Source organism: Mytilus trossulus, chromosome 14, assembly GCF_036588685.1.
Source record: "Mytilus trossulus isolate FHL-02 chromosome 14, PNRI_Mtr1.1.1.hap1, whole genome shotgun sequence".
Lineage (NCBI taxonomy): Eukaryota > Metazoa > Mollusca > Bivalvia > Mytilida > Mytilidae > Mytilus > Mytilus trossulus.
This window is the reverse complement of record NC_086386.1, coordinates 6164795-6180019: the sequence shown is the minus strand read 5'-3', so window position 1 is coordinate 6180019 and position 15225 is coordinate 6164795. Positions and strand designations below refer to the sequence as shown.

At 32.0% G+C, this 15225-nt stretch overlaps 1 protein-coding gene across 11 annotated transcripts in view; it reads right to left on the bottom strand.

Annotated features, from left to right (window-relative positions):
- The window catches only part of LOC134697202 (teneurin-m-like), a 141050-nt gene that overhangs the window by 102302 nt on the left and 23523 nt on the right, over positions 1 to 15225 (bottom strand). The gene's annotated exons all lie outside the window — the stretch shown is intronic.

The following is a 15225-nucleotide window of genomic DNA, read 5'->3' as shown; positions in this document are numbered from 1 at the left end:
AAACGACGATGCAAGTCGACGACGATGCTGGACGCAAATTTATTAAGAAACTCATTTCGGGCCAGGTGAGCTAAAAATGAGCTGTTTAAGGTGTGTTGAAACTATCAGTAGATCTACAATGTACAAATTTTGAAGACTATAGATTTCGAAGAATTTGTACCTCAGACAGGATAAAGAAACTGACTAGTACCTGCAATTAAAACAAACCCACAAGTTACTTCCCTTGTGAGATCAATATTACCTCCCTTATCTCTGATGGTCATTTTTCCATCAATAAAGACCAATTGTGACAGTTTATAGATTTTCCCCCAACTTAAAGTAATTATAGAACCAATTAACTGCATTAATTGTCAAAGTTATCATACAGCATATTGACTTTTATTCCACACAGTTTCCTGAGGGAAGACACAAGGCCGTTATCAATGACAGAATGGAATGATTCACGATCAGGTCTGTATTAGGTCTCACAATCAACAATGTTTTAAAAGGCCATGAAGAGCTTACCATAGTCAGTTTTATAGTATTCTAAAAGCATGTTATCTAATGGTTATTTTATGTTCAAACAATATTTTGCCTCCTCTTATTATTTACTGCATTTAATTTTAAGTTCTGTTCAGTTGCATTTTTTTTTACAAATTTGTAATGGTGGTATTCATCATTTCATCTACCAGTTTAACATAAGGTTAGATAATCATGCAGAAAAAACATTTACCCGTAAAACTTTTTCTTTTTAAACTTGATTCCAAATCAAACTTTTAATTTAGCTTGAGGACAACTAATTCTTACATCTTACTTTTAGTTGAAATAGACCTTCATTGAATAGAAAAGGGGGGGTGGGAGTGTCATCCATAAGAAATAACTTTAGGTAAGATACCAAATTCTGAGGTAGATGCAATAATATATGTATAGGCTACACACAAAACATTGAAAAGCTAATAGAAATAGACCACTTTAGAGCAACACAAACAAACAGGGAGAGCATCTGTGAGACTGAGAAATAATAAGAACTAAACAGAACCTCAAAAACAGAACAGCCAAATGTTTGCCTGAAGAACTGTTGCTCAGAAATAATCTGTTTCTTTTTTCACTGGCTGACATTTTTTACACTTTCCACCTCCTCATTCATTCTCAATAGATTGTGTATCTCTATCATCAAGTTATTAAGTGGACATGACCCCCTGCCCTCTGATACATATCTCTGTACAGGTTTATCTTGGCATGTCACTGTATTATCAGAGATCTAATACCCATGACTTACAGCACCCATGGTCTTATCACTCCAAACCTGCATTTATCTCTGTAGTTTATGGAGATTTTCTGATCAAGATCAGCCTGATATCAATGGCAACAAATGATGTATGATAGCTGATTAATAAAGTTCCTAGTTTAATCCTGTAGCTCTTAACTTATTATTATTGTTTACTGCCAAAATTCAGCATGAATTTAGGAAATATTGCCTCAAAAGATGTATGATTGCTGATCAGTAAAGATCATGGCTTTACCCACTGTCTCTTGATATTTATTATTTTGTAGTTACAGGCAAATTTCATCATTGAATGCAGGGAATACTGCGTCAAACGATGATACTAGATCTAAGATTTTAATTTATAATTTTCATTTACAGTCAAACTTATTTATTTAGAATATTGCTTTACATAGCCAACAGTGATTAATTTATTTTTGAACTACAAAGAGGATATTTTTTCCCTCTGAGGTCTGAAGTCACCTTTAAATCTATCCCTAATACTTTATACCAGTGAGACTTTCAGTTGTTTTATTTGCTTAATTGAAGTTGTGTTATTTACTGTTACAATGTGTGAATACCTAGTCTAGAACATACAATAGAACCTGTTTGATAAATATAGTTTTCACTCAGAACTTGAGAAGTGATGGGTAGTTTTTCAGCTATAATTTCTTTTACTTCTAATTTCAAATTATCGGAAAAATAATTAAACTGTAATGTCCCTCCCTGTAGACATACTTTTGCAACAGTGTTCTTTGATGGAACTGTAGTTTATACCAGATGCATCCAATTCTGTCTTTGGTCTTTTGTATCCTGTTCAACAAAATCAAACCATTTTCAAACTTCTAGGACAATTTCATATAAAATTTTGATTTCTGATAACACTACTCCAATATTGTACTGATGAAATAAAAGATTTCAATGAACATGAAATGTTTCTGCTCTTTGAAATAGTAGATTTATGTATTAAAATCAATTTGAAACAACAGACAGATGAGCAGGTTTTGATGCATTTGTTTTACTATGGTTGAAAACTTTTGATTTTAGATAAATTAATCAATTGGATGAAAGAATGTTTTGAGACTTCTCACTAACTGCAACAGCTAGTTGCTTCTAAGGTTAATTCTATACACATCAATTCTAGTAATAGCTATGTTAATCGGCTATAAATGACTGAAGTGTTCTTTGTACAACTTTAATCTAAACCCACCAAGTTACTGTAAATACAAAGATACATACAAATAGAACTAAAGACTATATAGACTAAACTATGATATCTAAACTACTAAACTAAATAGTTAACAAGCTAATAGCTGCAAGTCAGCCAAATACAAAACTGGAATCACATCATTTATATTGAAAAATTAAAAGAAGTGGAATTTGTGGATAAAATTGAAATCTAAAATAAGCGGAGTAGAATTTCCTTTCAAATTTCACGATTAAAAACTTTTTTTTTATGAAATATAAAACTAATTATTCAATTGAACAGTCAAAATGTTGAAGAATTCAAATTCCAATTTCTGAACTATATATATATATTTATCTTCATTTCATACAGCTTCATGTAAATCATTTTATAAAATAGGCTCATGTAATAACAACATACATCATAATTTACTACTATCAATATGACATCCAAATGACAGCTTTGTTCCTATTTACTGTGACCAATCAAATCATAATTCATATCAAATATTCCTGGTAATTGTAACAATGGCCAATAACCCACAATAGAGGACATCATGCATGACGATAGTTTATGTCCCGTTCATATCCCGCTGTACTCCACATCGCATGTCTTACCTCTATTATCCCGTCCCCGCCATACAAGCTTTAGTACATTACAAGTGTAGCGTTTCCTGTATAATTTGGATGTTCGTCATTTAGTTGCCAATCCCAGACGAGAATGATGGGTAATTTATGGACCCGTCTCACACAATGCTGTCGGAAGGAGGAATACTTTTATGGTTATTTTAGGCAAATTGTTCACAAACATTTTATGATTACAACTGTATAATGATGTTTACATTGGTTATTTTTTTTTAGATAAAGAAACTCGTAAAAGCTTACTTTTTCTGTCAACAATGACACTCAATTTAAATCTGCCATGAAAGCAATTTCCTGCTCAGAAAAATTATTGTCTTGTTGTTTCCACAGTTAGAGCTGTTATTTTTGGAAAGAAAGTAAGAAAAAAAGAATTCTGATCATACACAAGATAAAATTACATGTATGATGTATACCTTTAAAAGGGGGGTCAATCCAAAGGTGTCTGTTTCCCAATTCTCATTTTTTTGGTAAGTTTTTTTCCACTTCAATCTTTATCAAATCCACTTGTTTTCCTCATCCCTATTTTTGAACCCACTAGGGCCCACACCCCATTTTTTTAACCTATATATCTTCATGCAGAGTCAAATCCACCTCCTTTGTAGGGGATTAATTCGGATAACCAAAACAACGGTTATATGACTAATCCTTTATGGAACCCTACATATAAAGTTTACCCAATAATCACACTATTAAATAAATTTACATTTTTCTAACAAAGGCATATTAAGTAACACAATATTTTGATGAGGTTTGCCACGAAAATAAAGCATTTATTGTGAAGTCTGACACTCTAATGGAGGATTACTATCTCGGCCATCTCTCTAGGGATTACATGCTTCCATAAACTTATAGATTTATACAGCACCCATGTCACCATGCTGTTAAAACATGTCTTATTTTCATCATATTTCTAACTATATATTTTAATTTCAGCCATCAGCGGTTCCAGGCTGACTGATCCCTAGTGGAACATAGTAGGAAAGTAAATTGTCAAAAATCAATATGATAAATTCTATATTGGAGATTTATGTAGAAAGATTTTCACCAACTATGGCAGTAAATTCTATATTGGAGATTTATGTAGAAAGATTTTCCCCAACTATGGCAGTTACCGGTAATTCTATATTCTAGATTTAAACAGAAAGATATTTCCCTATGACCATATTTCCTAGTCTGTAGGAAGATGATCTGATTACATATATATGCTTTCGGCCATCGAGTTAATTCTATATATACAGATTTATAGAGAGAGCATCCTCAACAAATTACTTTTATGGAGTATTTAAGTGATTTGATTATCATAAAATACTGCAGGGAAAGAAAATATGGAAAATAAACACAATTATTGAAAGAGTTGTTTGAAGCACCCAGTTTTATTGCTCATAAAAATAAACTTGTGAGAAAAAAAAAATCAAAAATAAATACTAATGACTATTGATCATAGAAAGACCTTGCATTTATATACATAATGTAAAGAGCTTCATTCTATATTTAACCATAGCTGTAACTTTATTCTATTATCAAGAACAAGATGGATTGTTTCAGCTGACTGTGTAATGTATAGATGGAGGCAATTAAATGCATATTCAGGACTACATGATTACATGAGTATAAGACCCAGGTTGTACTGACGACCAACAATCTAAGCCAGATTTTTAACATTGGTAATTATTATGTGGACTACGTAGTACATATGTACCGGTATCAGATATCACCAGACATGCATTGTTCTGACTCCAAGCTTACTTAAGTATACGTCTTCCTCCTATATGCTGTGTTTTCAAGTAGGGAGGCAGCAAGAATCAATTTTGGTTTGACGCCAACCTCTCCCATTGTAATGGGGGTGCATTTTAACTCATACCCCAAAAGCTGGAGTATAACAATTGAAGCATGTATTTTTAATTTTAGATGAAAACAAGATGACATCTTACAACAACCACCTGCACTGACTAAAAGTAGAAGCATCTATAAAGAAACTGAATACTATAATACAATTAATGCAACTTTAGAAGCACTAATTCAATACTTAAACTATTAAATATGCCGTCTGTTAAAAACAGGTAGTTTGATTTGCCAAAGAACTATAATATATCAAAAGAAATCTTTCATGTAAAGCTTGTATCCAGATTCTTTACAATTAGAGCAGATTCCTGACACTATTAAATCTCTTGTACAACGCATGCTAAAATCTAATGAATTTACACTTTAATCTGATGATAATAAATATAGCATTAATGGTATTCAAGCTTCCTCATATGAGCTGGTATCTTCTCAATTTTCATATATCTAAAGAACAGTACAAAGACTAATTCAATCAATATACCCACTGACTTAACACCAAAGGGAGTTAATTAGATTACAAGGAAGGATTTACAAGATGAACATACTTTTTAGCGGACAATGAAAATGTCAGATTTGATTTGTACAACTTGAGGTGTTTATAGAGAGAACATGGGTCATATTAATCAACCATAGATAGATGGTCAATACATGGTCAATATGTATTGGTTCCCACTGAATGTCCAGTCTTTATATTTCTTTTCAGTCAATAGTAAATTCGTAACTTCAGTAGTAAATTGTCAAGGAGTAGTGCGATAGATGGACAGACTTTATCATATTGCAAAGGACCTCTGATATATTGCTCTTACAAATATTCAATTTATAGTAGAACAAAATTTGAAATTGACAAAAATGTTGTCAGATACCTGATAGAGAGATGACGGTTTTTACAAGCATTAGAAACCTTAAAACTGTTTTTTGCCAGATTTCATTGTTGAGAAATAGAAAATTAAATGAACAAATTTTTATGTTTCAATAAATAGAAAAGGTATACTATAAGACCTCAGTGCAGACAAAAAAGGATAAGGTATAAAGAATACAGCTCCACATGCATACATGTAAGCTCTCTAAAATGCAGATCATCAGAGAAATATCAAAAACTACTAATTTTAGAGTTATTCCCCTTGTATTATCATATTTTAAAACCAAATCTTTTGAAAATATCAAAAATGTAACTCAAAGTTTCTTGAGTAAGTCATGGTATTATATTTGATGTTTTATACCACAATCTAATAGGTGTTTAAGAGATGGCAGTTGTTCATATTGATCAGCATTGAACATGTATATATGGATAAATCAAATGAAGTATACAGCTGTAAACTGCCATATAGGTTTTCAGTATTGACCGATATTACAAGGTTAACAATATAGTAATCAATACCTTCTTATAAACTCATTACATAAGGATTACAAAAAAGCCTTACATAGTCTGCATTCTAAATCATCAACAGACTTATTCATTCAAACAGACCTATTGAATTCTTAGATTAAATCTGTCTGCTTTAAGATTCCTCCCACTAAACTACCTGAAAAGGTACAATTTAATTTCAGTTGAATTCTATGCATAATAAGATTGAGTAAATCGCCAGACTGCTTAATGAACATCCGGTTACAGAAGAAAATCTCAAATTTATATAGCAACTACCGGTATTTGAAAGTCATTTCATTTGTCAATTAGAAGAAATTTTTTACGTATAAAAGTCATAATTGTCCAACAAAAAACACAGATTTTCTAGTAAACCATTTTTCCTTTGGTCGTTTCTTTTCAAGGTATTGCCACAAAAGTCAGAGGAAAAATATAGATTTCAGCCTGATAACATTAATGCAGTTCTTATCCATCAAATATTTCAATTGAATTGTGAGGGAGAGTTGGGAGTGACTGTTTCATCCCAAATTCCTGCGAAAACAATGTGTTGGTTCCTGCATTGTACAAATGTATTATAATTCAATCCTGAATTACAGACAATGTCTGTTCCTAATCCCTATTCCAAAAAAAAAATCTTGAGACCAGCCCCTAATTTGTGTAATTATAAAAATAAGAAGATGTGGTATGATTGCAAATGACATATATATTTACAACTATAGGTCACCGTGTACAGCCTTCAACAATGAGCAAAACCCAAACCTTATTTTCAATTTAATTAACTAGTGTGACGAGCAACATTTGGATAGCATGAGAAATGTAATTTATTGTGGTTTTCCCCAATATGTTACCATTTAATCTAGCAGTATATGAATCAGTTTATACAGATGTAGTGCTATTTCCCCGATACAATTACGAAGTTACATCATCTATAATGTGTACGAAAAAAAATAGAGATGATAGGAACATCACCCTTTAATGACTGTTACGTAATGTGCTAGATATAAACTCTTATGATACAAAATATTCTGATGTAAACATGGTATACGGTTCTCAAACTTTAATATTCAACCATATCTATAACAAGAATAAGAACAATTTTCTAAACAGGAAAATTCTGTCAAATGTCCTGGGAATATCCGTCAAAATGAAAACTAATATTTCATAATCCATCGTAGACCATTGATTAACTGTCACACGATCTTTACAAAGTCCTTCTTATACCAGCTGCCGAACCTTGAAGATAAAAACTTAACACGATTTTCCCCGTCATTTTTTATATGTCGTGTGATAAATACATTTGTTTTCCCCAACAACTTAACGGAGAATAGCCGATTTCTATTTGATCTGACGTACTACTACTGTAAATTTATGTGTGATAACACGAAATTCTAAGAAAAATCATGTCACAGGTGTCCATAATTACTAATATCACAAACTCATAATAACTATAAGAGGCTTGACTTAGTCTTAATTTGAAAACACAGGGAAATCAACTTTATATTAGCAACGATCAATACATATTAACAACTTATACTATGTCTATCAGGAACAAAGATATAAGGATTATCTCCCCTGTTGATAGTATTTCTTAATCTACTTAACTCTTCTGATGTCTTTATAAAAGATTGGGTCAAAGACATCACAGAAAATTAATCCTCAGGTCATTTATGGTCATACAAAAATAATCTATATATCAAAAATTACTCCTAATTAAAACATGAAATGAACTAATTTGCAATTAGTGATTCCGAACTGTCTTTAAATTATGTTTTAAAATTTTACTTTTAAATTTGTTTTTTATGCAAAATATAAAATGAGGACAAGCTTGACAATACTCCAAATTGTTGATTTCTTGACTTCAGTTTATATTTAACTTCTTTGCATGTACAACTGATTATTGCTTATCCAGTGACAAATATTTCACACATATTCAGGACAATGAAACAGCATGTAACATTTGCAGCTGAACATATTTAGGACAATGAATTGGCATGCCTCATTTGCAGCTGAACATATTTAGGACAATGAAATGGCATGCCCCATTTGCAGCTGAACATATTTAGGACAATGAATTGGCATGCCTCATTTGCAGCTGATCATATTCAGGACAACGAATTGGCATGTCTCATTTGCATCTGAAAATATTCAGGACAGTGAATTGGCATGTCTCAATTGCAGCTGAACATATTCAGGACATTGAGTTGGCATGTCTCATTTGCAGCTGAACATATTCAGGACAATGAAACGGCATGTAACATTTGCAGGTGAACATATTTAGGACAATGAATTGGCATGTCTCACTTGCAGCTGAACATATTCAGGACAATGAATTGTCATGTAACATTTGCAGGTGAACATATTCAGGACAATGAAACGGCATGTCTCATTTGCAGCTGAACATATTCAGGACAATGAATTGGCATGTCTCATTTGCAGCTGAACATATTCAGGACATTGAATTGGCATGTCTCATTTGCAGCTGTACATATTCAGGACAATGAATTGACAGGTAAAATTTGCGGCTGAGCATATCAAGCGCCAAACATTCAATCCAACATAAAATGGGCTGAATCATACTTCATAGACTAAGTTCTTTGACCATTTTACTTCCTGGCAGACATCAGAATCACACATTCAATTCTAATGGGAGACAAACAAATTGTTTTTCAAGAAATTTTGTAACTCTGCGTGAAAAATCAATGTTTAATAAATGAGCTAATTAAAATGAGAAATGAATGAGTTTGAGTCTGTCAATATTTGTTGTATAAATTGATGGAACTTTATTATATGGAGTCTTTGAGTTTGTATTATTAGTCATAAAGACTGCAGATCAAACTTAACTAGTTTATAAAGCCACAGGATCATAGAGATAATTGGTATTGGGTATAATGGATATTACATGTCAAGTCAACAAAACCAAATACACATCCCATTATATCAGTACATGCAGTAACTAGCATCCCAAAAACTTTAAAGGAACATTAATTAATCTAATACATATATCCCAGTATTACCAGTATATCAATCAAATTCAGTGCCTCAGTCATCCTGAAATATGCAATCAACTAGGGCACCTGCAGTTTACCTAACTTCAAATAATAAGAATCCAATGTGAACGAGACTGTCCCTTTGGTATCTTTCGTCCCCCTCTTTTATTATGACACCCATCATAAAAAAGTTTCATTTTTCAGGCACACGTAACATTAAAAGATATTTCAGCATTCTTTTAAAGCGAAAAAATATATTTAGGTCTTGCAGTGAAAGGCTCTAAATGCATATGATGCAGAACACCTGACTTACACTTTTGTACTTTACAAGAAAAAATTTTGGTATTGATTCATAGACATGTCTTTGAATGCAAGCAGTGCATATCTGTTGTCACTTAAATTTCTTATATGATAATTGTAAGGAAACCATGTAGTAGGTTTTTATCAGTGGAACTTTAACAATTTACAAGCACAAACATTTTGATGATGTCAAATTGCTCACTGATTCAGATGATTTAGGATGATACCATCTGTATTCAGCCTCAAGATATTTATATATATCTAGACAAAACACATGATAAGTCTGACCCATCACTTGAAACACCCACCTCAGAAGATAAAACACCATTAAACACTAACCATCAGTAAAGCCTACCTATAGTATTCACTTGACCTGCAGGCTTTTGTCTGATAGAACTTCATCAGTTATAATTAATATCCATGTCCATTACATGTGTCCAGTTCTATAGGATCAGACATTAACTGTTATATCAATCAATGGTCATAATTAGTTTGTTACCAGTGGTCAGACAACTATTGCTCAAGGTCACTTCAGGTGAGGATTAACATCAAACACACATCAAAGAAAAAGTTCATTTCAGGTGAAACTATAAGGATAAGGTCAATTTATAATTTGCTACAAAAAAATAAAACTGAAGCAACATGTTCAAAATTGTATAATATTTGAAAAGATCAAATAAAAACCACATACCTGAAGAAAGGGTTTATATTTTTCTATACAAATCATTTTTCCGAGGCAGAATACTGACCAGAATACTGACCGAGACTATACATCACAAAAGAAAAGTCATTGAAATGAAACTACAATGGCATTCATTTTTTCAGTGGACAAAAGATAGGGCCAAAACATCAACCCTTATATCAAAACTAACTAATCTTCCAATACTTATTAGCACACTACCCCTTACCCTAAAACATGCCTTATACCTTAAACCCTATTCTTAAAGTACCTGAGGTCACCTGCAGTAAATGTACTACAATGAATAACAATAACAGTTGGCAATGAAGTGCACATAAACCTCTATTTCCACAAGTTTTGTATAAAAAGTCTTCAAATACCACAAATAAAAAAAATCTGAGAAGTAATTTGAAATTTCATACTTTTAAAGTCACTTAGATTATATTACAAATCTTTGACAGTTTTTATAAAGGAAGATACAAGTGGAAAAACTTGGCAGATTAAAACTCAAGATAGACTTTGACTGAAGACACTAATTATATAAGTTTGCAATTCTAAACCATTGTGATCTTATGAATAGAAACAAATACTTGAGAGGACATCTGTCACAGTCATACTTTTACATTTAATAACAGGCATTTGTTGCTATCCTGTTTCGTTCAACTTAAATGACTTAAAAAAGTTCAAAAGTAATGTATAATAGCAACTTTAAGTACTAACACAAAAGAGAATGAGACCCACGCAATCATGACGTTTGTCTCACTTTCAAAGGAAAATCCTAAACAAAACCTCACATTTTATATGATTTTTTTCCTAACAGTCTCACAAGTTAAACCCATAAAAGTTCACTTTTTATAAATACACTGTACAGAGTTATATCATCTGTCTATAGTACACTTTTTTTTACAGGAGTTCATTTCAAGATTTCATTCGATATGTCTCTATTTTCATGATTTTATCTGGTACCTATACAATCACAGAACTTTATATAAACTACAAGACACAATGGAGTCTGAATCAAACCTATCTAAATCCTTTTCACTTGATGTCAGACAGTAAAATCTAACATGACCTAAGGTATAATAAATGTCTTATCTCTTTCATCTAATTTAGATAAGATTCTAGAACAATGATTCTTAACAACTGTTTAGAACCACAAAGATAAAACTAGGATAAAACTAATAGAAAATGTCAGTGTGCATCAAGTCTGTAGTCTTAAAATAACTGACAACAAGTTTTAACTAAAGAATCATTCTAATTCACAGAAACTGAGGGTCAACATCAATTGTAGGACTTCTGGAAAATGTGAAGTGAAGATACACTTTAATAATGTTCATAAAATTAAGAATGGATATGGGTAGTGTGTCAAAAAGACAACAATCCTACCAGAAAGCCTAAAACAGTCAAAGGCACCCAATGGGTCTTACAAAAATCTAGTAAATCTAGCACCTGGAGGCGGACTTCATGCTTCTGGTCATGTAGGTTGAAACTTGGGAAACTGTCACCAGTAAAAGTGTTTAAAATATTCATTACTATACCAATACACAAAAATCTTGTAAAAAATGGTGCAGTGCTCCAGAAGAGTAGGTATACATGTATTATCGAGTTTTCAACCAGGGTAGAGTACAACTCATATTGCCCAGTAGACAAACTGGTATGTTGTCATTCACATGTGACTAATTAGAATATCTGCAATATGTGAATGTGAAATTTTATACAAACAATGAACCAAAAAAACAAACCCACAAAAAAACATTATTCTTGCTGATTATCAATGTTGTATTATTTTTTCCATAGAGCATAGCTGCACCATTGATTAGCCATTACTTCATAATAAGATGGTACCTGGTAACATTGGTGAGGTTCCAAACAAAACATAATTTTGTTAATCTTATCAATAATTATTAATTACAATCTACAGGCATGTGAAGCTTTAATGCTGAATCAGAATGTTTTTTGTTTAGGTACAAACTGTATTTTTACCAAATATTCAGACTCGAAGGTTACATTACTATTATTAAGAATGTTATAGGCTGCCACACAGGTAGAAATAGTCTGACTTGGCACCAATGAAGCAGTATTTCACATGTTTTATAAAGCAATATAAACTTCAATCTCAAAGATTCTGCATGATATCTTTCATATTGTGTGAAAGTTGATTTTTATAAGAAAATGAAGCAAAGGGAGTTAACTCATATTGACATGGTGTAGAAATAAATATAAATAATCAGCAGAAGTAACTGATAGACAAATCTTATTTGTTTTACAAATGCCTTGTAAGTTTATATACTATTGCCTGTATACTTATTACCAGTATGTTACAAACTGTACTCTGTAATCAGTAAACCACCCACTACATGCAGGTGGAGGCAGTCACTTCCAATCATTGATCTCTTTAAAACAAGCAATGAAAATTTAACCAACTATATTAAAAAGAAACTGAAGGAATAAAGTATGTCTGCTTATAGGTAAATGAGTTTACTAGTTACTTGAAGAACAATTGTAGGTGAATCTTGAACTTCATATTCTATCTACCAATAATCTTGAACTTCATATTCTATCTACCAATAATCTTGAACTTCATCTTATTTACCAATAATCTTGAACTCCATTTTATCTACCAATGAAGTCAATGTTTTCAGAAACTGTACAAATGCAGAACCAACATGTCATCTCTATGGACTATACAAGAAATGTTTACCCTTTGAATTACATAGCTATAATTGTGTCAGTAAAATTACCATGTTCAGTTCTACTATTGTCAGGTAACACTCAACCATGTTAACCCAACATCAGTCACAAAGCCTAATATGGACCTTGAGAAAACAACATTTCCTATTGAATTGGATTCCATTAAAATTACAATTTAAAAGTAATTAAATATTGACAATGTTGTTACCTGTTCTCAAATGTCAGATATAAAAGGCCAGTTAGGATATTTATTCTAATATTCAGTTGCTAATTGCTAGCTTTCTGCTTGTTGACACAGGATTTATTGTACTGTAAATTGTCAATGAGAAAACTTAATGGACAAAAAATATGCCAATATTCACTAAATTGAAGTTATTTTTCGTGAACAAATGGAGAAATAATGGCTTATAAGCATGCTCATATAATGATGGATAATTTATAACCTGCTGACAATGCTGAAGGGTATTACCTTATTCTAACTAGAAGCCATGTTGTTAGTTATCTTCACACTCAACATGTGAAATATATCTATGGATAACTCTGTATTACATGTATCCTGAATGGAAGAAGTTTGATTATAGCTTATCATGACAAAAAAACTGATGAGAAGTTACTATTAGAATAGAGCCAGAAAATGTAGCCACAGTGTATAATAATGAAATGTCTTTTACTATATATTAGCTACCTATTTATTTTGCAATGCATTTAAATATCATCGATGCTACTAAATAGAGTAATACTGTGAGTGTATTCCAAGTCATAAAACAAGCATTTATAAGCAAATATAAACACTGCAAACCAATTTTATTAACACATCTTTAATTTTCTTTCTATTCTATTATTTGCATTATTTTCCAATTAACTCTGTAAAGTCTTATTGGCATCGATCGTTGCTTTGCAGACTATTTTATTTCTGGCTGATCAGATTAAGCCCTCAGAAATCTTGCCTTGGTCATTTAACTAACAATTTCATCAACATGTACATTTATATAGATTAAATAGCATATTGATTGGTTCAATAGTAGCTGTGAATTCACCACATATCCAGTAAGTCAATTTGTGTCTATTACTGTCACAAAATTATAGACAAGGATTATTTCCCCTTTTGACCTCAGTCATGATTTTTTTCTACCTTTGAACGAATTAATAATTGGTGCAAAGCACTAAGTTCATATGTTTTCAAAATTAACTAGATATCATTGAGATGGAAGCCATCTCTGTGGGCCCCGCTGTCAATAACGTGGGGTAATAAGTTGTATGGATAATCTGATATGACGCATTATTTGAAGTTATTACATAGTCTCATGTGTGATTTCAATCTAAGATTTTAAGTTAAAACTGATAAATATTCTCATCTTACTTTCACGTTGACCTTTGACCTAAGAATTTGTACATACATCATGACACGCCCTCTGGTGGTTGTTAAAATGGATGTCAAGTATAAACTTTGAAATCATAACGGTTATCTAGATATGGAGCGGACATGATCTTCACCACAGGACACGGGGTTGTCAACTCTAAACCAAAGTTTTTGACCTTGACCTTTGACCTAGAAAGTTGTACATACAACATGACACACCCTCTGGTGTTGGTTGATAATCATGTTAAGTTTTAAGTATGAAATCATAATGGTTCTCTAGATATGGAGCGGACACGAAAGTGTTACGGACGGACGGACAGACGGACAGACGGACGGACGGACGGACAGACTGATCACTATAGGGCGACCCGACTTTTAGTCAGGGCCCTAATTAGGACAAGAGCAATACCAAATTGGGAAGTGATTAAAGCGCACTGAAGTCAATATATACTAATAATATCAAAATGTTCACTGCTCAATTTCTAATATTTAGTTTTTGTATTTTTCTAAGGAGATATATATCAAGAGTAAATTGAAAGAAAAAAAGATTTTTCTTGAGGAACAAATTCACAGACACAATCAAAAAATAACATGCCCTCAATCTTTTTCAGCTTCTGACAACCTTTTCATACAATAGACTTTGATTGATAGATCGAAGCTGGCTAAAGTCATTATGCAATGTGCTTATTACATATATTTTTAAGTATAAGTATTATTCTGCTCGATCAATGCACCTTTTTTTCACAGTATAAATCCATTTGCCACTCACTTCTGTCCCTTTTTTTATGACAGATGTTGAGTGTAGTGTTGAATACAAAATAACCATGATAACCTTTCCAAGCTATTAAATTAAAGAATCAGTATATTCTATAAAACCTTTTGGTTAATTGGTGATTAAAACCTTCCATGTTTTTTTTTTCAATTGCAAAAATT